This window comes from Anas platyrhynchos, chromosome 3, assembly GCF_047663525.1.
Source record: "Anas platyrhynchos isolate ZD024472 breed Pekin duck chromosome 3, IASCAAS_PekinDuck_T2T, whole genome shotgun sequence".
Taxonomy (NCBI): Eukaryota; Metazoa; Chordata; class Aves; order Anseriformes; family Anatidae; genus Anas; species Anas platyrhynchos.
In genome coordinates this window covers 10,436,187-10,457,817 of record NC_092589.1, presented here as the reverse complement: position 1 = coordinate 10,457,817, position 21,631 = coordinate 10,436,187, and the positions used below count along the sequence as shown (strand labels likewise).

The 21,631-nt window shown below is 41.8% G+C and overlaps 1 long non-coding RNA gene across 4 annotated transcripts in view; it reads left to right on the top strand.

The window, feature by feature from the left end:
• LOC106017177 (uncharacterized) overlaps positions 1-20,237 on the top strand; it is a 29,024-nt gene extending 8,787 nt beyond the window's left edge. Inside the window, exon 5 of one of the 4 annotated variants that reach the window (XR_002402294.4) lies at positions 19,907-20,237. This is a non-coding gene — a long non-coding RNA (uncharacterized lncRNA). Of the gene's footprint in view, positions 1-3,038; positions 5,608-11,680; positions 12,203-19,903 lie in introns of those variants that run through there. The other 3 variants (XR_011807965.1, XR_002402293.4, XR_002402292.4) reach the window with 3 other exon arrangements.
• Positions 20,238-21,631: the final 1,394 nt, after the last annotated feature.

Here is a 21,631-nt window from a genome sequence, read left to right as displayed (position 1 = left end):
CAAATTAGATGGGGAGCTGTTTGGAAATATTGATGCCTACCCTTGTGAGGAGCAGGGGCTATCCTTCCCCTGGCAGCACGTGCTCCGTGAGCCCCACACGTGTCTGTAGCCTCAAGCCAGGTTCTGGCCACAGCTCACATTGCTCCTTCCCTGCTGCTGCGTGCCCATGTGAGTAGGAGGGACCTTGCAAATCCATATTCTTGTTAAAGCTTATGAATTATTCTTTTGATCTGCATTCTCTAGGAAGAGTGAGGAAGCCGGCCCAGGTAAAATTAGAATTGTCCCTACTGCTAAATCTACTTGAATTTATATATATGTAACAAAACCTTTCTCGTAATAGTGCTTTTAAAATTCAATTCGGTGCTTTTTAAAATGACAGACTTTGGTCAAAAGCAAATTTCCTTCCCATGCTTTTTATTCTGCATAATAAGGAGCTAAACCTGGTATTGCCTTACTCACGTGGGAGTTCCCTGCCTCTACCTTAGGTCTCAGAGCTGGTTATAACCTTGCACGTTTGACATGGCATTTTCTGTGCCAGATACACGCTTTGTGCTGAGCTCTTTCAAAGGTCTTTGCTGTCCTGGGGAGAGATCAGTCTGTCATAAACTGGTAGTAAGTCTCTTGTACTGGAGAAGGGCATTTGAGGCTGTGCTGCAGCCCTAAAGGGGTGGTATTGCCACCTTAGGAAGGTGCTGAGAAGGGAGGCTGGCTGACACTGCCTCGAGGCGGAGAGAATGCAGTTATTTTGGTGGGTGAGAAGAAATGTGAAGTGGCACTTCTCTTTGTGGTAGAGGAAAAGCAGGTTGTGTGTTTATGGATGCAGCGTGGAGCAGACACATCTCCCACAAGCTGCACCTTGTGATTACCCAGGTCACCGACCTTCATTCAACCTGCGGCTTTGGCATCGTGATGGCGTTACGAAATTCTAAGGTGTGGACTTCTTTCACACTGAAGTGAGACAAAATAAGTGAAAATGCTGAATCTCTGAAGAGGCAAAAAACACTTTGTTTTCATTTTGTTCTTTTTACTCAGTCAGGGTGGAAATGGGGATGGGACAACAAGTGATGTGGGTGGATTAGCTGTCATCTGCTGGCGAGGGTCTGAGTCCGTGAGGACAACTGACTGGCAGGAAGGAGGAATCTCTCCCCCATACTATTTCAAAGGCTAGACATTTGGGTGGTGTTAGGGGATTTTGCTATGTTTTAACCAACGTGCCCTTCTTTGTGTGAAACGACAGGGTCTCTGCACAAAATCCTGGGCTGCTCTGGGGAGAAAGGGGGGGGGGAGAAAAGATCTAACACCACTGAGCTTCCTGAGGTGTAACCCTTTGTCAAACAATTATTTTCTAAAATACAGTCCCTCAGCTCATAGATTTGATGCAGAGATTTAAAAAAAAAAAAAAAAAAAAAAAAAATAAAACTTCAGATGTTGTCTCTTATATGTTGTGCCTTTTCTACACCCAACATGAAAGCCAGGCTTTTCCTGAAATTGTCTCCTGTCCTGTTTAAATCCTATGGAGGATTTGTTTTAATAATAACTTTTCTAAAGAAGTTAGTTTCATTATCTGAGAACAAAAGGGTCCCTGCCTTTTGAAATGCACAGCCTGCCACATGACAGACACCCTCTCCAAGCAGGAAGGGTAGGAATCCTGTTGCTCCTGACCTAGAGAAGATGTTTGAGAAAGACCTTGGCCTTTAATGCCACTCAAATGCTGGTATTAAAAGCCCTGACCTGATGTTTCCAGCTGAGCAAAACTCTTTGTGGTTGAGGAGGGGGATGTTACTTGTTCTTCTGTCAGCTGTGTCTGGGGAGCTCTTAGCCATTTTGATAAGAAAACCAGAATTCAGGATAAGTAAGCTGTGACGGGCCAAACATAAATATCATATCTTGATTGTCCAAGAGCTGGGTGTCATATTGCAACTATCCCACTGAAAATAACTTATGAAAGGATTGTGTTGTGCATTAAGCTTCTACCAAATTACAAACAGCCTTTTGTAAAAGCTTTTTGACTGAATTGCTATTCAGCTGTCTGCAGGTGAAACCCATAAAAGAAGCCTGTTGCAGTAAAAACCTTTATTTTCCATTGTTAGGCAGGGGAAAAAAAAAATGGAGGGACCAAAGGCTTTGGTCTACTCCCTAATGTAAGTAGGAAGGCTGTATCTGCATCATGCTCTGTCCTTCAAAAGTTGTCATGACTTTCTTCTGAAGAATGAAGGAAACTGGCTTATTGGCTCTGTGAAGGAAGCTGACTTCTGGGCTTTTACTTATCTATTGCTGAGGCTCCCTGGCCTTTTTTATTTTCATTGAATGGGATAACAAAAACACAAAGTCAGACATTTCAGTAAACTAACTCTTGGCTTGGTATTTGTGAATCTGGTTACACTGAACATTTTGCCCAACATGTTTGCCTGCAGTTTTTTCACACAATCCTCTTTGAACACTTGTTGAGGGCTTTTTCCCCTCAATTTCCTGAAATCCAGATAAGGTTGATGTGCCTCCACCATTATGCTCCACTTCCCATATTGAATATGTTCCTGAAAGCTTTACAGATTTAATAACAGCCGAGCATGGCGGCATGTGCTCGGAGCAGCACAGGGGGAGGCCAATTGAAGAGGGAAGAAAAGCTAAGAGCTGCAATTTTGTAGAAAGTGTTCTCCCTTTGCATTGGGCCCAGTCTTTTTGGGGGAAATCTTTTTTCACTTGCTGGAGACACAAACGCCAGCTAATTCTTGCTGTGATGCTACCAATTTTACCGCAGCAGTGGCACTCATGGAATTGCTCAGCAGTAGGGCAATGACTTGCCACCAGCCTCGATGCCACAGCCATCAGATCCAATTTTCCCTTCCTCCTACCGAGCCTCAAGCCACTTTACAAAGGTCTAAAATAAATTCATATAGCACTGAGCTTTAATAGCACCAAGGCTGCTGTGCCCCCATGGCCTTTCCCTCGTGCATCTGAGGGTTGTTTGTTCCTGTGGAAGAAGGGCAACAAATCTTAGTCTTGTTCCTGCTCTTAGTACCCGCAATGTTATTTTTCAGGCAGACGTCCTTGGGACACCCGATACCTCCCGTGAGGATGTTCACAGGCCCTCTAGTGTGCTTCTCCAGGAGACTGGGATACTCAGCAGCTGTCAGCATGGCTGTGACAGATCTGGCTCTTCAGCTGCAACTCGGCCCTTGAAGTAAGGGATGATGATGCAAGGTTCACAACTTTATAACACAGAAAAGGTTAATGCTAATTCAAAATATTTCTCCATGCTTATTTCCCAGCTCTAGAGAAACTCATACTTCTTACTAAGCCCTGTTGCAGTGTCCCCTGCACGTAGATCAGGGCTGCTTGGTCCTTGGTTAAGTCTTGCTGGAGAAGCATTAGATCAATGAGAAAAGTGGCTGGTGTCAGGGATGCTGACAGGTGTAGGCATCATGCTGTCATCCAATTTTTGAGTAAGGAAAGACCCTTGCTAGGAGAGCTCTCCGAGAGCACTTAGGCACTCATTGCCTGCTGTCAAGAAGCTGGCTGCCAGATCAAGGAGGTGACAAAAAGCCAATTGAAAGTCACTGCAGGGCTGGCCAGCAGAGGGGGAGCTGGATGAATGTTTGCTTTGTGTGGTGATTCTGTTCCTTCACTGAACCAAGGTAAAAAGGTGTGTGCTCCTGCCTTCACAGCGTGCTCTTCTGGAGCATGGCAAAGCCCTGAGTCTGCTGTATTTAATGCATTGTTAGCTTGTCATTACTCAGGTCACCCAAATGTTGGTGCTCCTACCATCTCTGTCTGCTACCGTAATGTACAAAAACACAAGTGTATGGGTACTAAAGGCTTGTTTGGTGCTGTACCGAGCCCTGTGTGACCATGTACCTCCAGCCCAGCTGCCCAGCAAAGCAGGGAGGTTTCTAAATCCAGCTTGGGTACCCCCAAGGAGGCTGTTAAGGGATGTGCTCCTCCCAGGACCAGCACACGGGGAGCTCAGAGGGCACGTGCATGGAATTAGAGACCTAAAGTTTCAAGTCATATATGAGCTCTTTTTTTTTTTTTATTTTTATCATTTAAACCTTACAGGGCTCTGATTTTATTTTTTTTCTTCCCCTATCTCCTTCCTCTTTAAAATGCCTGCTGTTGTGTACTGATCACACGCAAACAAAGCTGGCCAAAGCCCATCCTTACTCTTGAAGCTGTACCTCAAACTCTAGCAACAGAAAAGCCCCGACCTGTGTTGTAGAGCTTGGCATTATACAGAGCTGGCCTGGATTTAGTTCACCACCCACGTTTTGAGTGTGCTGTGTGTCTAAAAGGAAGCCTCAGGTCTTTCACGGAGGCAGTGTGCTGTGCAGTGACCTCTAACACCCGGCTGTGTTTTAGTGCAGTCTCAAAGCACTTCACAAAGAAAGAAACAGCAGCACCATTTTAAGGAGGGGATGGCTTAAAGTTGAAGCAAGCCAGGTGCCAAACCACAAATAGAAGCTGAACCTCCAGCTGTGCCCTTGCCTGGGGGTGTGTTTTTCTTTTTTCTTGCAAAGGGTGTCTTGATCTATGTAGACTCTTTCTGTACCATTCAGATGCATAAGCCTTTACACTGTGAAAAAATAGTCACCTCTCCTGGAAAACATTGTGACCCAACCTCCAGACTACCACCCAAACTGAGGTAGTGTGTTACATCTGGAGTGGCATCACCTGATGCTGCTAGCAGGGTGGGTACCACTGATCTGAGGGAGCAACAGTGGCAAGGGAAAAAACTTGGTGTTGACATCTGTCTCTTTCCTTTTTTATTTCTTTCTCTAATGAAATACATCCATCTCAACTGATGATTTCAGAAAAACAAAGCAAGGGATGGAAAAGGACAGCAGGCTTTTCCAAATGGAATGGAATTTTTCACAGGAAGTGGAAATGAAGTTGGATTGCAGTAAAAATCTCAATGCTCAGGCTGGGCGTCAATGCCAAAAAGGCTGGGCATTTTTGACGGATGCTTGCTTGTTTTCCCTCAGGAAATGTAAGATCAGAGCTGCCTCAAAAAAGGCAAATAGCGGTGTCTTAGTGTATCAGCATGCTGAGAAATCTCTGGCCACGCTGAATACAGTGTGGCCTCACGAGGCAGGTGGTGCTTCATGGTCGTGTGGCAAATAAGCAGCTGGAAGGAACTGAGCGAAATGAGTAGGGGGTAAAGTGAAGCAGCTCAGCACCAAGGCACACAGAGGAAGCCCGAGGGTTTGGCACAGGTCTGTGAAAGTTTGGCTCTTGGGATCACAGCAATACGCTGCCTCAGCTTGGCTTCTGAAGGTCCAGGGAGGAGCATGTGAATTCTGCATGCATCAGTGGCTGGCATAATTGAAATCTACAATAAAATATAAATTAACGGAGGGAAAGTGTTCCTCCTTTTTCCATCTGATCTATTTGCTTCAGCTTTATTACCCGAGATGGTCGTAAGGAGTGGTCTTGTTGATTGAATGTCCTAGACCAAGTGGGGGGTGGGACCCCAATATCCATGACGCTGTTGAACAGAAACCTCTGGTGTGGGTTCAGAAGAATGTTTCCTAAAATGGAGGTAATAATTATCACAGAGCATTTAAAATTGCTCCAACAAACAGCACACAATACCTGCCTTGTTTTGCTTATAATTAACAAGGACAATGCTCTTAATTGGACAAAGAAGCAAGAGGCCCTGATTCAGCAGCACACTTGTGAATTCCAGCATGCGAGAAGTTCCTCTGGAGCCAAAGAGAGGATGTTCCCTTGGCTACAGAGGGATATGTTTAAGTGCTTTTCTGGACAGAGGCCATCAGGAGTCAGGTAGAAGGACTCACAGATGCAAAGCTACTAGAGTAGTAAAGCTGCTTAGCTAATGGTCTTACTGAATGGGGTCCTCATTTTGTGAACAGAGACAGGAACGGGAAACAGCAGGCTTGTGGTCCAAGGAATAGGGCTCTACGCATCTCCCAGCAGAGAGACAGGCCCAGGGTGATGGCATGGCTCTTCTTTAATTAAATGTTTTAGCTTGCGGTGTGTCTTAATCTCACGATGTGTCTTAATCTTATGGGATAACGTGTCTTGCTCGGCTTGCTGATGGGTTCTGCAGAAGCTGTAAGAGTTAAGCCCGTCCCACGTTATTTACTGAAATGTCAGAAGTTTCTATTCTGTTATTCCGGCAGTTGTCTTGTTATGGCTCTGAGAGAGCCTGTGAGCAGCATTCCAGATACAGGCTCTAAAAAGGACTACATAGTTTTATTGGTCCCATTTGAAAAATTATGTTCCCACATCTCCTTAAAACAAACAAAAAAAAACTGATCTTCATCTCCTCCCACTTGGCATTTGCAATATTGCCAGCTTTGTACACCACCTAATTACAATACCAGAGCAATAATATTTCATTTGGACTAGCAAGGGGCTGTCAGTTCCCCAGAAAAGCAAGGGAACTGTGTTTTTCCACCTTCAGCAGCAGGAAAGGATGCTGCTACACAGGCTCTTTGGGGGTCAAGGGATTTCAGCCCATCTGCTGAAATAAAGGGACTTCTCAGGTGTTTGTACCCTGCAGGCTGGAAGAAATGGCATCCACAGCTGGTGCTCCCTGGGGATGGGGGGAGAGGGAATGGAGACAGGCATACGTGTCACTAAATTACTCTACCTGCTCTGCTGCAGGGTAGTCGCATTGGTGTCACTGCTGTCATCTGGCCCCGCTGTGGGCAACGAGTGAGGAAGTGTCTGTCACATTTCATTTACCAGGCTTTGACAGATTTGCCAAATCATTGCCTGGGCTGATGGACTGCTCTCCTGTGTTACTGGTGTGGTAGCAAGAAACAGGACCTGGCTATTGAGGTGTGTGACACGGGCCGGTGCTGTGAGACCATCGAAGCTTTGGGCATCCCCCATGTCTCTGCTGTATGTTTATGTTGTGTTTTGTTTTTTTTTTTGGGGGGGTGGCAGTGAGAGGGAGGCGGGGAGGTGATTTTTGTAATTTTTTTTGTAAAGTTAACACAAAGCTCCTCGTGGATGAACCTCACTGAATCCACAGAGGAGCCAGGCTTTAAAATTCAGACCTATCAACCAGCCGGAGGAGGTGTAAATAATAGATGCCACTGGTACGCAGGAGAGAAGTTGATGGATAGCATCTGATTCTGTGAAATCACCAAGTGTGCAAGGATTGATGGAGATATGGGCCATCTCCTCTACTCCTTTGGCTTTCCATGCATAGAGAGGTATATGTCCCATGTTTACCGTAATTGCAGTGCTTCCTAATCTAACGTAGAAACTCACTAGCCCTTGGAAATTGACTGAGTGGTTCAGTGGGACTGGGCTGAATGACTGGGTTTTGATGCATTTGGATGCCTGGCTTCCCTCAAAATCAATATTGAATGTACCCTTTGGCATCTGAAAGACTTTTAAAATGTGGCCCTAAATGTATTTATCCTGCAGGAAGCGTCTGAGTTGCAATCAAAATGTGGAATTTATGATAATGTGTCCTGTGGCAAAGCATTAATGCTACTCACCTTATATTAATAGCGAATGCAACACCAGTTATACTGCAGAGACAACTGGGGAAAAAACACGTATTCGGAGATTTATTTATTTCTGAACAAAATAGATAAGTATCCTAATCTCCCTAGAAAGTCCTTCTGGATTTATGCTGACAATAGAATTCTGTGGGCTCAAATAATCAGTAATCCTGGATTGTTTTAAGAAGCAGCATTTGGTTACAGTTTGTGCCTGGTGGGACATAGCTATGTTTGTCTACGTGTTTGTTGTCCTGACCTCTTAGTGTGGTCATCACCCCTGTACCACAGGGTTTGTCCGAGATCCAAGATGAGATGTGCTTCATGCTGCACACAGGGACAGGCTGTGGGGGCTGGCTTAGCCATGCCCTGAGTCTTGTCTTGCAAAACCCTCTGGTTTTGCAATGCCCTCTTTGGGGTGCTCGTCTGCACTCTTACTGAATCCGACAGGCCTCTGGAGCAAGTCCCCGTGAGAGCTGCCTGCATCCCCAGCCTCTCTGTAAATGGGTGGGACTCACTTCTTCACCTTCCTTTTGGTGTGGTGCCAGCAAAAGCAGCACTATTAAAACTAATTAGATAAATATATACGTATGTCGTAATCAGGCAGTTAATTATGGCTTAACGAAGCAGATGGCAGTCCCTGGCATTTACTCTGTCTATTCATAGCTATTTTAAAGTGAAGTATATATACATTGCAGCTAATTATGACACAATGTAAAATACACAGGTAATTGTGAATTTAGCTCTTGTTGTGTTATTTGTGTGAAGCGTCCAAGTGGTTTGGAGAAATCTGCAGGCAGAGGTCCCTGTGATGATGCCTCTCTCCCCTGTTGGGTTGGCAATGCCTCTGACTTCCTATTACTGTTCTTTCATTGGAGAGCTAATGCTATCATTTAGTCTTCTCTTTTAAAGGTTGTGAATGGTTTAACTCTGTCTTAAAATCCAGGTAGGTGGTATAGAAATAACGAGAGCCCTACTGTTGCTGGAATAATCTGGAGACAGGAGCCCTTAAAAACAGCTAGGAAACCTTTGTTTTCATTCAAGTGTCACCCAAAAAAAATTTATTGTTAAGACCAGTTGAGTGTTATATCATCTTTTTTTGAACACACCCCCAAGCTGGAGTTTCTGTCAGCAAAAAAAGTTGCAAAGCTGTAGATTAGGAAGTCTGGAAACTAACATGGAAAATGAGGAGGCTGAGTTTTGGCATCTGACACCCAGTGCACCCTGCATACGTTTTGTTAGGCTTGCTTCCTCAGCACAAGAGGGCCACCCCCTGCCTTGGAGCATTTGTGATCTCTCTGATGTCAGACTAGGAGAGCACCAGCTCTAATTTAATTCGAGAGTGTGAAGGGTGCTGATTTCATGAAGGCATATCAAGGGAGATATGAATAAAATGTCAGAGGGATATCAGCCTACGTGCCTGATGAGCCCCCTTTTACCTACCAAATAATTTCTAAAGCACTTCACTCCTGATTGAATTATGCCTTCAGAAATGAAGGAAAAAAATCCCAGCATTGTGTCCAGAGGAATATTACGGTTTCCTGCATTGGTCACAAAGCTTGAAAATACTAGAATAAATCTACAGTTGATAAGTCCACCTACCCTTGCAGGTAAAATGCATTAAGCCTTGCAGATTGTGGCACTGAATAGCTATAATAAACTATTACAAAAACTGTTCTTGAAGTTCATGCTCTTTTTTTTTTTTTTTTTTTAATGAAATTATTCAGTCTCTACATTCCTGGGTCAACTGTATTTCTGCCTTCCTTTGCTGACTGTATGTAGGAAACACTTGATCCAAAAAGCTTTAGAAATTTTGTAACATCTTACATAAAATATTGAGGAAGGAAATGACTTTCTTTTCTGTTTTTATATTGTGACTGATCAAGTAGAATATTTAAGAACACGCAGTCCTGACATGTACAGTCAATTAGGTCCATGTGAACATATTCATATTCTGGTGACAGGCTCTCTTCTTAGAAATATGAAGAGTAATGGTGTTTTATCCCATACACAGTAAAATGTTGAGATTTAAGTGGTGAAACAAAATGATTCAATAGAGAAAGATGTTTGTTTTGTTTCTTTGTTTATTTTTCCCCAAAGAGTAGTATTAAATTTAAAATGTTCCATTTCAAAGCACAGACTTGAAAGTGGTATTTTTCATTTAGATTCTCTTGATGGAGAAATAAGAATAACTGAAACCAACATTTTCCCATAGCTTGAAATTTTCTGGTGAATCTATTAGTTCTGATAGTAAAATATATTAAAGAAAGAAAATTGTTTCAAATAAAGAAGATAAAGACAGAAGAATTCTGGGCCAAGCAAGAGCTATTTGTAGTTCAGGAGCTTCTAACAGAACAAGATAAGGAATTAGTTCCTGAAAAAGTCGTTTCATATGAAAAGAATGAAACAGATCAGGGTATTTTGTGTGTTTTGTTTTTTTTCTTTTATTCCTGGTCCAAGGCAGGTAATGAAACTGAAAGATGAGTCCTTGATTACATCAGTCAGATGTCAAGGTTACCTCTACTGTAACCTGTGGTCATTATGCATTGCATTAACTATGATAAAAAGTATGGGAAATCACCTTTTCCATAAGTGGGCAGAGACTGCAAAAGTCAGAGCGCTTCCCTTTGGTATTACTGTTGCCATAGTTTTAGGAAGACAGATCTCTGCGGTCTCCAGCCTCCAGGGATCCCTGCATAAGAGCATCCTCTATTAAACTCCAGCTTCTCCCCTTTCCTGGTATTTTCCAAACCCTACAGGGAGAGTGCTGCTCTCCTTCATTTCGCCCAGCTTTTCCCTTGCAACCTTCTCAGAGGAATAAAGAAAATCAATTGAACTATACTTGTTTTGGGGGGGTCACAGAATAATGGAAGTAGCTCTTATGGATGTGACACAGACTGCATCCATTCATCCCTGAGGCACGATGAACGGAGGCGTGGATTGATTTTGGCTATGGTACCTCAAGAGCCAGGACTTCAGCAGGAGCCTTACAAAACAAGACAAATTGTGTTCTGCATTGCACAGAATTAATTCTTTATTCTTTAACCATATCTTATGCTGAAAAACATGCAGGGAATGTAGAGAATGGTAGAGAATTTCTTGGGAACCTCAGTAGTTTCTGAAGCTCTGAAAAGGCATCAGGGACACCATAGTCTAACGCGCTGTCAAGTTTGCCTGTTGAGTGGTTTAGCAATGAGTCCAATGAGGTCAGTCTTCTGAATTTGTTAACAGTGGAGCATAAAGTTTCTGGTTTTGTGATTTACCTCTATTTTTAATTGATTTTCTTTTAATTTTTCATTTTATTAAACTGGAATACTTTTACCACCACACATAAAAAATGCAACTGAAAGCTCTACTACTATGTAACCACCCAAATATGTTGCAGGCTAGTAAGGACTTTAACTGTACAGGGATGCTCTCAATTTTCCTTCCAACCTTCCTAACACTGTGACTGGTTATGGTATATCTGTTGAAAATTGTTAGCCTAATCTGTCTAAACCAGTCAATCCTTTTATAATCTCTAGCCTTCTTGTTTTGTCTCAGTGATCTGTAAACATATATGTATATGTGTTGGATTGACAGAGTGTTAGTCATTCATGTTTTTATCAAGAAGGTTAAAAAAAAAAAAAAAATCTAGGTTAAAACATCCAGTATTCCAGTCCTCCATAAACTACATGATACCAAAAAGTGGGGGTGGGAGATGTAAGATCTAGAAAAATATTAATTAACACCTAACATAACACATCAGTTGATTGGGAAGGATATGTATTTTTCTACTAAAAACTTGTTCTGTGTTTTCTCAAGGTTAAGTGAATTTTGCATCCGAACTCAGATAAATTTGAGAGACTTGTGCATCTGTTCACCCCCAGCCCTCCAAAGCCTCTGACAATTTAGAGAGAGAAATATATCAGAGGTTTGTCACAAAAGGCTTAAACTTGCCAGAATTCTGAAGTGACTTGGCAAAATTTATCTTTGAAATCAATGGCCTGGCTCCAGGGATTTACCATTTTCAAGGCAGTAAGAGACAAGAGCAAAGGCTCCCAAGTTCTGTGAGCACATGCAGGCTTCCAGCTCCTGCAGACATCCTCTTGAGCCTTTTTTTTCCTCTCCAACCAAAACTTGGTACTAATCTAGCATTGGACCTAGCAATTTTTGCAATTTCTATTATTATATTGTACTGATCATGTTGTAAACTCCTGCAGAAGGAAGCGCTGGAGGAGGAGGAGCTCTTTGTGACCTCACGTTAATCAAACTGCCATTGGATTTGGTGCTTCTGTGGCATTGGTAATAATAACAAATGCAAAGTGATGTGCCCTGCTCCAGCAGGTAATTATACTTGACTGAGCTGAATTGATTTGCTTTGTGTTCAGTCAAGCTGAACTGACATGCAAGTGACACTGAGTAAGTTTGTGGCACCTGCCACTCATCCTGAATAAATGACCTTTCAGAGATACGGAATTAACTTTCTGTTCAAAGAGTAATGTTCCTGATACAGAAGGAAACTCCTTATCCACAGTAGCTTAGGAAATGCAGCATTTTCCCCCTTGGTTTGAAGGCTAAAGGAATTCATAAATAATATTTAATATATTGTCTGTTTAATCTTTTTGAAAATTCAGATGGTTTCATGAATCTTGGAGAATGCCTATCCTCAGAATAGTGATTTGTGAGATAGTTTTATTCTTCCTTATCTTTGATATTGACTTGCCCGGTACTTCTGAATGTTTCCTGAAAGCGCTCTCTGATTTGTATCAGCTCACAAAAAATTAAAACATGCAGACTTGTAGCTATGGTGTGTCTAATCTTCCCTTTCCTCACTGTTAGGCCCTGGCTAGAAAGCCATTGCTCCCCATAGTGGCAGTCTGCTCCGGTTGTTTTCCACCCAAGTGCAGTCAGAGTTCACACTTGGTTAAAAAATAGTCATTGTGAGAGTCAATCGCTTGCCAGTCATTTCAGGTAGCTTAAGTGTATTTACCCACGTAATTTCTATGTTCATCGTTTAAGTGAATATTTTTAAAAGTTATCCCATAAATTTCCAAGGCATTAGCTGCTTTAGATGGTGTCAGTCCACCCTTGCTCTGCATGCTGTGGATGCTTTGTGCCGTAACCTTCCAATAATAAGAAAATCAATATTTTAAGTTCAATCCTGTTATGCTGTTTGAATTCACTCTGAGAGGTGAATATTTTAGTTTCTTCTGGAACTAAGAGCAAGGAAATAAACCTTGGTGGTTTCTGTAAATGGGTGTAGATCTTGAAGGATGTGACAACACATCTTGCTTCTGATGTTTAATGATAAATAAAATACACTTAATATCCTGTTTGGTATTGAAGTGACACCAGCAGCAGACTGTCACAAAGCCTAGTGCCACCTTCTCAGTGTCACAAGAAGACAGGGAAGGAGACAACTCCTTTGGGTTTTCTGTAACTGTGGTTTTCTGCTGCAACATGGTTTGCTTTCTGTCTGGGGGAAATTGATGGGCAGGGAGGAAGGGCAATGGAAGCTGTTTGGGTGGCTTTTGTAGGCATTGATTCATGCAGCTTGTTTTTGTCACGGTGGAAGGGAAGGGAAGCAGAATTGTTCGTTTGCTCTTGGTGCCATAGGTCTCTAGGCCAGCTCCACAGCCCCACTACAAGAACTGTGGCACTGAGATATTGCCCTCTGTTTTCCACTTTCCTCCTCCCTACTCTGCTCTTATGGTCTGTCTAGAGTGTACTTTGAGCTAATGGACTAATATTCCAGCACCACGAGGACTGCCCATCTTCTCCATTATGAAAGAAGGGAAAGAAAATGCTGTAATGGTTTGTGTTTCCTTTGGGGATGAGGATGGAGATAGACTGGGGTTTGGGTCTCAGAGAAGCATGAGCTACATGCATGACTTTTGCTCTAACAGCTGTTATGGGGTAATGTTTTTCTGCCAAAATCCATCCTGTCCCAACCCTGCAATGTGAATTGAGATACGTAGTACGAGCCTCTCTGTGACTCTAGAAGTGTTAAAAGCTTTGCTGACAAATGGCAGTGCTGCCTGGCAGCTGTCCATCACTTGCTTATTCTTATTTCCAAACATTTTCTCCAGACACCGGTGGAGAGTGTCAGTAAGTTAAATAGGTTTTCCTGGTGAACAATGCTCCCATTGAAGTGCTGCTGCCTCTGATCCCATCCCTTAGTCTGTAGCATGGCTTGTCCCTTAGGAAGCCTGGAGCAAACATTGCATTTGCTGTAGTGTCACTTTCCTTAAGCAGTGTGGGCAGGGGGATGTGATCCCAATCATGGCTTTGAATTGTGAGATTGGTTCCTTTCTCTGCCACCCTTTGTTTGTGAAGGAGAAATAACGATACTTCTCCTTTTTACCTTTCTTCAAATGCTTGTGACATTTTTGAGCTGCTGTGAGGCTACAGTGATGGAAGCACTTGTGGAAAAGGCTGGAAGTGCTGTAGTCTTGTTGCATAAGCTCCATTTCTAACTCGTGTAAGAGAAATTGCCATTCCTGTGTGGCCTGGGGAAACACTAGCACGTTGGGGTGCTCCCCTATTCTTTGTGTTTGTCCAAAGAATGTTCTTCCTCTCCTCTTTGAACCTTTGCTGCTGAGCTGTTAGAATTAAGTTCAAATATTCTTCCCAAACCTTATTGTGTCACAAGACTGCATAAAGCACAAGGGATTGATGCTTAATAAAAGCATAGAGTTGGATCTGTCTTGCAGGTTATCTTAGTTACTTCCCCTATATCATACACCCTCTGAATAATAAACATTTGTACCACTATGGAAAGCCAAAAAAAGTACCTGGAAAAAATCTCCAGACTAAAGCTGTAAGATGTCCGTTAAATGTGACTGAAAATTTGTACAAGATTCAAGGAAGTGAAAATCATGATGATACAATTAATGAAAATTTAACCTGTTTGACATTGAAAATGCAACTTTAATGCTTTAAGAACAACAAAGCATATCCACTACTCCATAAATCTCCAAGCAAGTTTATCTGCCTCCATATAGCTCCTGATGCTATAAGCTATGTAATTAATAATCTGTTGTCATGTGTTATCAACCATCTATTTTAAGACTGCTTGAAATTGTCTCAAGGGTGCAATTGAAATAATATATCAAGGAATCACCCCTCGCCCTTCCCAGTCTTGTAAATTGATATTTAATACAAAATAACCTTAGCTACGTGATTTAACCCTTTGGGGGAGGGTGGCCTGGAAAAATATTTCTCACAAAAGCTTTGGGCGAGTTCTGCCTTTACCTTATATCATATCGAAGAACTATTGTAGCTGTACACCCTCACTAGTGTGAACAGGAAAGACAAGGCCCTGAGACAACTCCTTCCATTAGCATTAGGCTTCCAGATCATGAGTGTGAAACTAGATAATAATTGGGAGGAAACTAATTTAATGGAAATTTCTATGAAGCCAGTGGTCCCTGCTTCACTGCCCATTTAACTTAGCACAGTAGGGAGCCTGAAAATATAGACAGTAAAATTCCCCTTTCATAATGGATGAATTAATTTAGCCAGCCTAGTTGATTCAAATGCAAATTATGAGTTGAAAGTGTCCATTATTTATTTCTTCATCTAAGACTGTTTTTCTGTTTCTCTCAGTTTCTGAAGTGTAGCAGAGAAGTGCTGAGCTACCAAGCACTCTCGTAGACACCAGCCAATTTTAGTAGGCTTTCTAATGACATTTGTTCTTTTGTTCTCTGCTTTAAACCTAATTTTGGGATTGTTTATTTGCTTTGACTTGTTTGTGGCTTCCAGCTGTGGCACATCGCCGCTGCCAAGTGGTTCATTTTCAAGCAAGAGGTTGGATATCAGCAGGAGGAATACCTCATCTCAGCTGGATGACCGCTGCCAATTGCACGCTGAATTTTCCTTCAGGTTTGGTTGGAAGGCAGCTGTGGAGTCCTGTTTTGTGTGTGTGTTTGCACACATTTGTACATGCGTAAACACATACTTGCATGTATAGGAGTCCTGTTGGATATTTGCCTCTGGGTAGTAGTACGTGGTGTTCCTCCTCTGCACCAAATAATTTTGGGAACCCTTTGCAGCTGCATTTTTTAACTAATAATGTGTATTTCCCTTTATTTCTTGGGGAACTCTTCCCCCATAATAACTGAGTGGAGGGAAGCTCTGTGTTACTAGAGTCCTCTCTAGAGCAGAAGTTTCCATCTGTGTACTAGGACGGTGGCAGCATTTGAGCCATCAGCCAACTGCTTGGGAGGAACCCACTGCAGACCTCTAACAAATGCCAGAGGACTCCCTTCAGAAGTAGGAGGTGGCCAGTTAGGAAATCAGATTGGGATTTGGTGGAGATTAGATGATGATTAAACTGTTTTGCATTCAACAGCAAGGAAAGACAATTTCATCTGTGCTGCAGTCATACTTTCCTCTACCACACATAAGAGGAAAAATGCTGGTTTTTTTTGGTTTTTGTTTCCCTATTCAAAGACATGGTCAGACAGCCCTGCAAGGACTGCCAATCGTTTTTTTGAATGAAGAACATTTCTTGTTAGAGATGACTCTCCATTTACTGTCTTCCCACAACGTTCTCCAAAATCTGGTAATAATGGATGAGGTACGTGCTATGTTCCTTTCTCTCACACAGGTATTAATTCTTCACTTCAGATGCCAAATAAAACTCCCAATCTCACTGGCTTTCCTGGCTGGAGATGCCAGAAACCAAAGAGCCAACCCAGAGATACGCTCCATGAAGCCTCTAAAGAGTAAATTGGACCAAAGCACCTGAAATGCCATTTATTTTTCCCCACTCACTTTCCTTTGAGTGGGAACAGCTTTCCCTTTCAAACAGCATCTTTTGGCCCTGTGCACATCATCCAAATTAGAGTCAAGTTGTGCATTGCTTTGCTCCATGTCTTCTCTAGCCCTTGTCTTAAACATGTTTCCCCAGCAATGATGATTTTAGCTATTTCCATTCTGCTAGCAAGCATCTCAAAAGCATTGTCTGAAACATGTAGCTGGGAGAGCAGGATATGAAAGGGGGGAAGATGCAGAACTTTTTGTGCTTTTTAGGTACTCTGACATTTCCAAAGTACTTGGATATTGTGGGTTCTTGGAATCTAACTACAAAACCATTCTCTATGGTGATTTTTTTTTTTATATATATACCCTAGTATTTTCTAGCTGTTTTTAAACTGGTTGATAACTGTACTCCTACAATGCACATAAAGATGATATCACATGTTCACGGTCTTCTAGCTCTATTCTAAACATGCTTCCTTATGAAATGTTTAAAAAAGTACTTTATATTTCTTAGAAGCGTTTTATTCCAGCTTTAAGTTTTCTTATTTGGGCTTTGTACTCTAACAGAAGCCTTGCAGAAACACTACAGGTCCTTAAAAATTTAATCACTGTAATCTATATCAATTTAGTTTAGTACTGTGTAGAAATGTATCAGCTGTTGCTTGCAGCTTCAGCTCAGCTGGCGAAGCACTGTGCAAAGGGAAGCATACAGAAAGGAAGGCTGCTGTCCTGCAGCTGTCTGAAGACTTGTCTGTGCATAAGGATGCTTAGCAATGGGCACCCCTGAATTGTTTCCCATGCAGAGATCTTTTATTTTGGGAGAGGAGAACGAAGCAACTGCTCCATCTGTTTTCATATGATCTAAGTTCAAAGACACTCTTATTCTAAAATATATTGATTTACAGATTTAGCTAGAATAACAATTGCATTTTGAATTTATGCACTACCTCAAACTGAATTTTCAAGTGTAGACAAGCTTTAAGCACTTGGAGGCTGACTTTTAATTAGTATGGCTGACAGCACCACCCCAGAGCTGGTTTATCTTAATGACAGAAGCTAAACTTCATTAAGTTTTCTGAGTAGCATAAGAAAATGCAAATAAGACAGAGCCCCTTAAAGGGCTTGTGACACCCCTGTCACTTTTATTATGGATGTGATTTTCACTCATAATCCCATTGGCTTCCCCTCATTGCTGTGTATGTCGGCTGTGTTCCCAACTTGGCACTGGACCCAAATATTTCAGTGGCTCGTCAGTGCCTCGCTGTGAGGATGGTGGAAGGTGACAGTTTTGTTGTGAGCAAAGTTCAGCCACAGCCCCAAGCTATCTTGAAGCTCTCAGGATGGATGCAGGAGCCAAATGACTCTCCTAGCACAGCACTAAGATGTCTCCTCTTGGATTAGGGTCCACGTGTCACAGGTGTTCAAGACGCCACAGTATTTCCTTGGAGGATCTGCACAAATGCATCTCCTTTGTCTTCGCTCACTTTGGAAAATGAGCAAAATAAGCTCATCTTTGCTTGCCAATGTGGTATTGGACTCCTTTGTCTTCTGGGTTCATCAGCAACCAGGAGCTAGTTTATCCAGCAAGCCAAAAACTAGAGCAGCCACAGTGGCCCAGAGCAGTACAAGGATGCAGAGCACCTGTGACTGTAGCAAAAGCAGGGCTTCACCCTGGCTTGTAAATTAAAAGCTGCTGGCAACTTTCTGCAGCTGGGAAATGGAGCTTTTCTTTTTAATTCCTTACCTGGATCTGGACTATGTCTTATTTCTTCTTGTGTTAGAAGGCAACAGTTGATGGGTTTTAAAAAAAATAATATATATATATATATATATATCAAGAAATATAGTGCCACGTATTTTTTGATTTAGTGTGAAGTGGCAGATTGTTACATACATTTCTTCACTTCCCCTGTACTCCTTTTCACTCTCAGGACTGCTGTGAAAGGCAGCATCAAACTTCTGGAGCTGGCCTAGCTCCAGGGAATATCAGGGCCAGAAGAAAAGTCTATTTTGGGGGATGAGAAGGAGGGAGATGCAGACGAAATAAACTCAGTTTATTATTAAAAAAAAAAAAAAGGTAGGAAGGGATAATGTGTTTATGTTCAACAATGATTTTATTACAAATGCGATGTACAGTGACAGTATGTTAAATTTCCTAGTCAACAGGGGACAACACAGAACAATTTGTGGCAAAAAAGAAACAGATGCAATTCTGTCTGCAGCTTCACACATCTGCTCTGCAAGCCAGCACTCCTCCTATAAGTCTCTAGGAGGGATCCAATAAAAATGATATAAAATTTTATTGTGTTAGTGGCACTAGTTATTAGAGTGAGGAGCCAGAAAGCTTACCCAGGGGCTGAACCTCTCCTGTCTTTTAGTGCAGAGTAAATGATGAGGCTGTTGCCGGTAACAGCAATACTACAGTGGGAAAAGGTAAATTCATTTTGGAGCGCTTAGCGTGCTGCCCTGGATGGCTCAAAATCAGTGCAGGAAAGCTAATAAAAGACTAATCGGCAAAGACATACCAAGAAGGATGGAAATGAAATGTTGAGGTGGCTATTTTTTTTAAATTTTTTAAATTTTAAAAAAACAAACAACCTACTACTTGACAGTTGAATGCTTGTCTGCACAGGGGCACACAGGAAACCTTACTGGCTTATAAAGTAAGTGAAATTATAATTTTTCATACAGACGTTAATTCTGAATTCAGGTGGCTATAACTCAGGAGGTGAAGCAGAGTGAAATGAGGTAAAACAATACCAGCTTTCCTTCTGAATTGGTACACCTACAAGAGGATTCAAATGCAGTCTAACTGAAAGATACAACTGCTAGGAATACAGTTTGTGTTTGTGTTTTTGTTTGTTTTTATTATGTTGATTTAACTTTGCAAGCCCCCGATCCAAGACCATGTGCATGAAGCCAGTTTGTCAGAGCACTGCTTGGGCACCCTGGGGTGCCCTGTGCCAGACGGCCTGTGCCACGAGCTCCCGGCACCCCTGACCACAGACACCAGTCTACTGCCCAACCTTTCAAAATGGCCTGAGGGTTGGAGTTGAAAGTAAAGGGATAAAAACGAGGAATGGTTAGGAAGGGATTAAGATAAATGCTAGGGAGAATGCTGTGGAGCTGCAGCCTCCTCAGCACTGAGAAGCGAGCCGGCTGTCTTTCCTCCGAGTGGTGGCCCCTCATAGGCCCCATGCTACTTGGGAGTGGATTTCACCTGCCCTCTGAGGATGCTTTGCCCCTGCCATGAACCTTGGGGTAACAGAGATGATGTGTGCAAATGGGGATGGCTGAGGGAGGGGGAGCGCCGCTATTTTGGGTGGTACGAGGATGCCTCAGCACAAGGGGTGTGCCAGCCTGACATGAAATGGCAGCCGCAGCCTTCCTCCAGGTAGCCTTGTCCTCTCCGGAGCATTCACTGATCATTTTGGTTCATATCCTGACCCACCAAAGCAGTAGGTTCTGCCATTTTTGTGTGCTAGTGCCTTTCCTAGTGCCTTATGACTAAGAAATCCCAGGTGACAGCATCTTCTTTAACTGAGCTGTTTAGTGTGGAACAACATCGTTGTTGTTCCTTCTGTTCTGCCTTCTCTGTGTGTTTATAATGCTGAGATGTGCAATAAAATCTTCATGGATTTCTTAAGTATGGAGTTTAACTGTGTCATTTTTATTAGCAGGATATTCTATCAGTAGAAAATTTCAAAGAGCTGACTGAACAACCCCTCTCACATCAGTAAGGACGAAGTAATAAGGACAATGTTCTCCTCGCTGGTCACGTATCCTTCATGAAATGTAAATAAATACTGGGATGTTAAGCATGTACTTCTGCAGAATACAGCGTTGTCTGGAAATAGACTCTTGCCAGGTAACGCAATGGACAGGCTTCTTTTTTAATCTTTAGCAATGCAACAAAATGTTGCACTTTGTACCATTAAGTTCCTTAAAGCAGGGTGAATACATATTGGAGACAGTCAAGTCCGTTTACCTTATAAACCAATAAATTAAACTAATTTAAACATGAGAAACAGATTCATATACTAGAACTCCTTTTTTAAAAAAAGAAGGGAAAGTTCTTTTAGCATGGAAGATGATTGCATTTGAAAATAAATCCCCACTGTTTAAAAAAATAAATAAATAAATAAATAAAGTGCTTTAACCTGAAATGAAGTTATCTTATATCTTTCAAATGAAAATTTCCATCTGCAGAATCACAGTGAAACTTTTTATGCTCATTTATGTTGTCAGTGATCTGTACATCACTGAATCGTTGCAGTTCCTCTGTGCAGGTTGAGGTGCTTTGCCAGTTAGCACTATAAACATACTAATGCTTAGGTTATGTCACTCAAACAAAATATTGCAATACCAATTTACTTAATGAGAGGCAAAATATTTTTATCTGGCTTCCTGAATGAAACCTAGACGTTTCTGAAAGATCAAAACTTTCAAGAATCTCTTTTCTAATATAAGTGTGTTTTAGTGGAACTCTCCTGAGCCATTTCAACTTCCAAACACGATTTCAAAAAGACCAATCTTTTACAACCTTACTAGCTAAATAGGGCCAAACCTTTATTTTTGTGAATAAACATTAGTTACAGCTGTAACGGAGAAAGCAAACCTTTCAACACTGTTCTGTTGGCTGGTTAGAAAATGTTTGTGGAAATGCTTTGCCAGGTAAATACATTATTGATTATTTTAGAATAAAAATAACCAGTAGGATAAATATTGACCCATTTTATTTGTTTAGTTAAGAACACTTTTATGAGTTCTGTACAGCTGCACAGGAAAAAGCCACTGGCAACAAGATTGGTTGCAAATATGCTTAACAAATGTTTCTGATGCAGTTGTGACCCAATCCCTTATCTTCTCACTATATTGCACAATAAAGATAAACCATCAGTATAGGTATAGCCCCTGGAAACCAGCTGGTCTGGCAGACTAGCTGAAGAAACATAGAACTTACATGACAATGACAGAGTAAGGAGTCAAATGTCTTACTTCATAAGGTTTTGAGCCTGAAATCAGAGAGAGGGGGAAAATATCATTCCATTAGAATCTTAAGTTTCTAAACTTTGCACTGTAGCTCAAAATTTCAGACATCTCATGTTAGCAACACAGTGAGCTGAGAATAGGATTTGGTCTATTCTTATAAAGGTTCTGTTTGCTAATTGCTGTGGATGATCCAACTGGAGCGTTTGGATGCCCTCAGCATATCAGGGAATTCTTATTCAGAAATCTGGAACAGATTTCTGGAAGGCTACAGATTCAGATAAATATAACTGGCATAATTTTCAGCTAGTATAAAATTCTGTAGTCCTACTTAAGTGAGAATAACTGAGTCCATGGATTTATATGAGGTGATGACTATTTATTTTCACTTTGTGTTAGAAATCAAGCTGAAAATC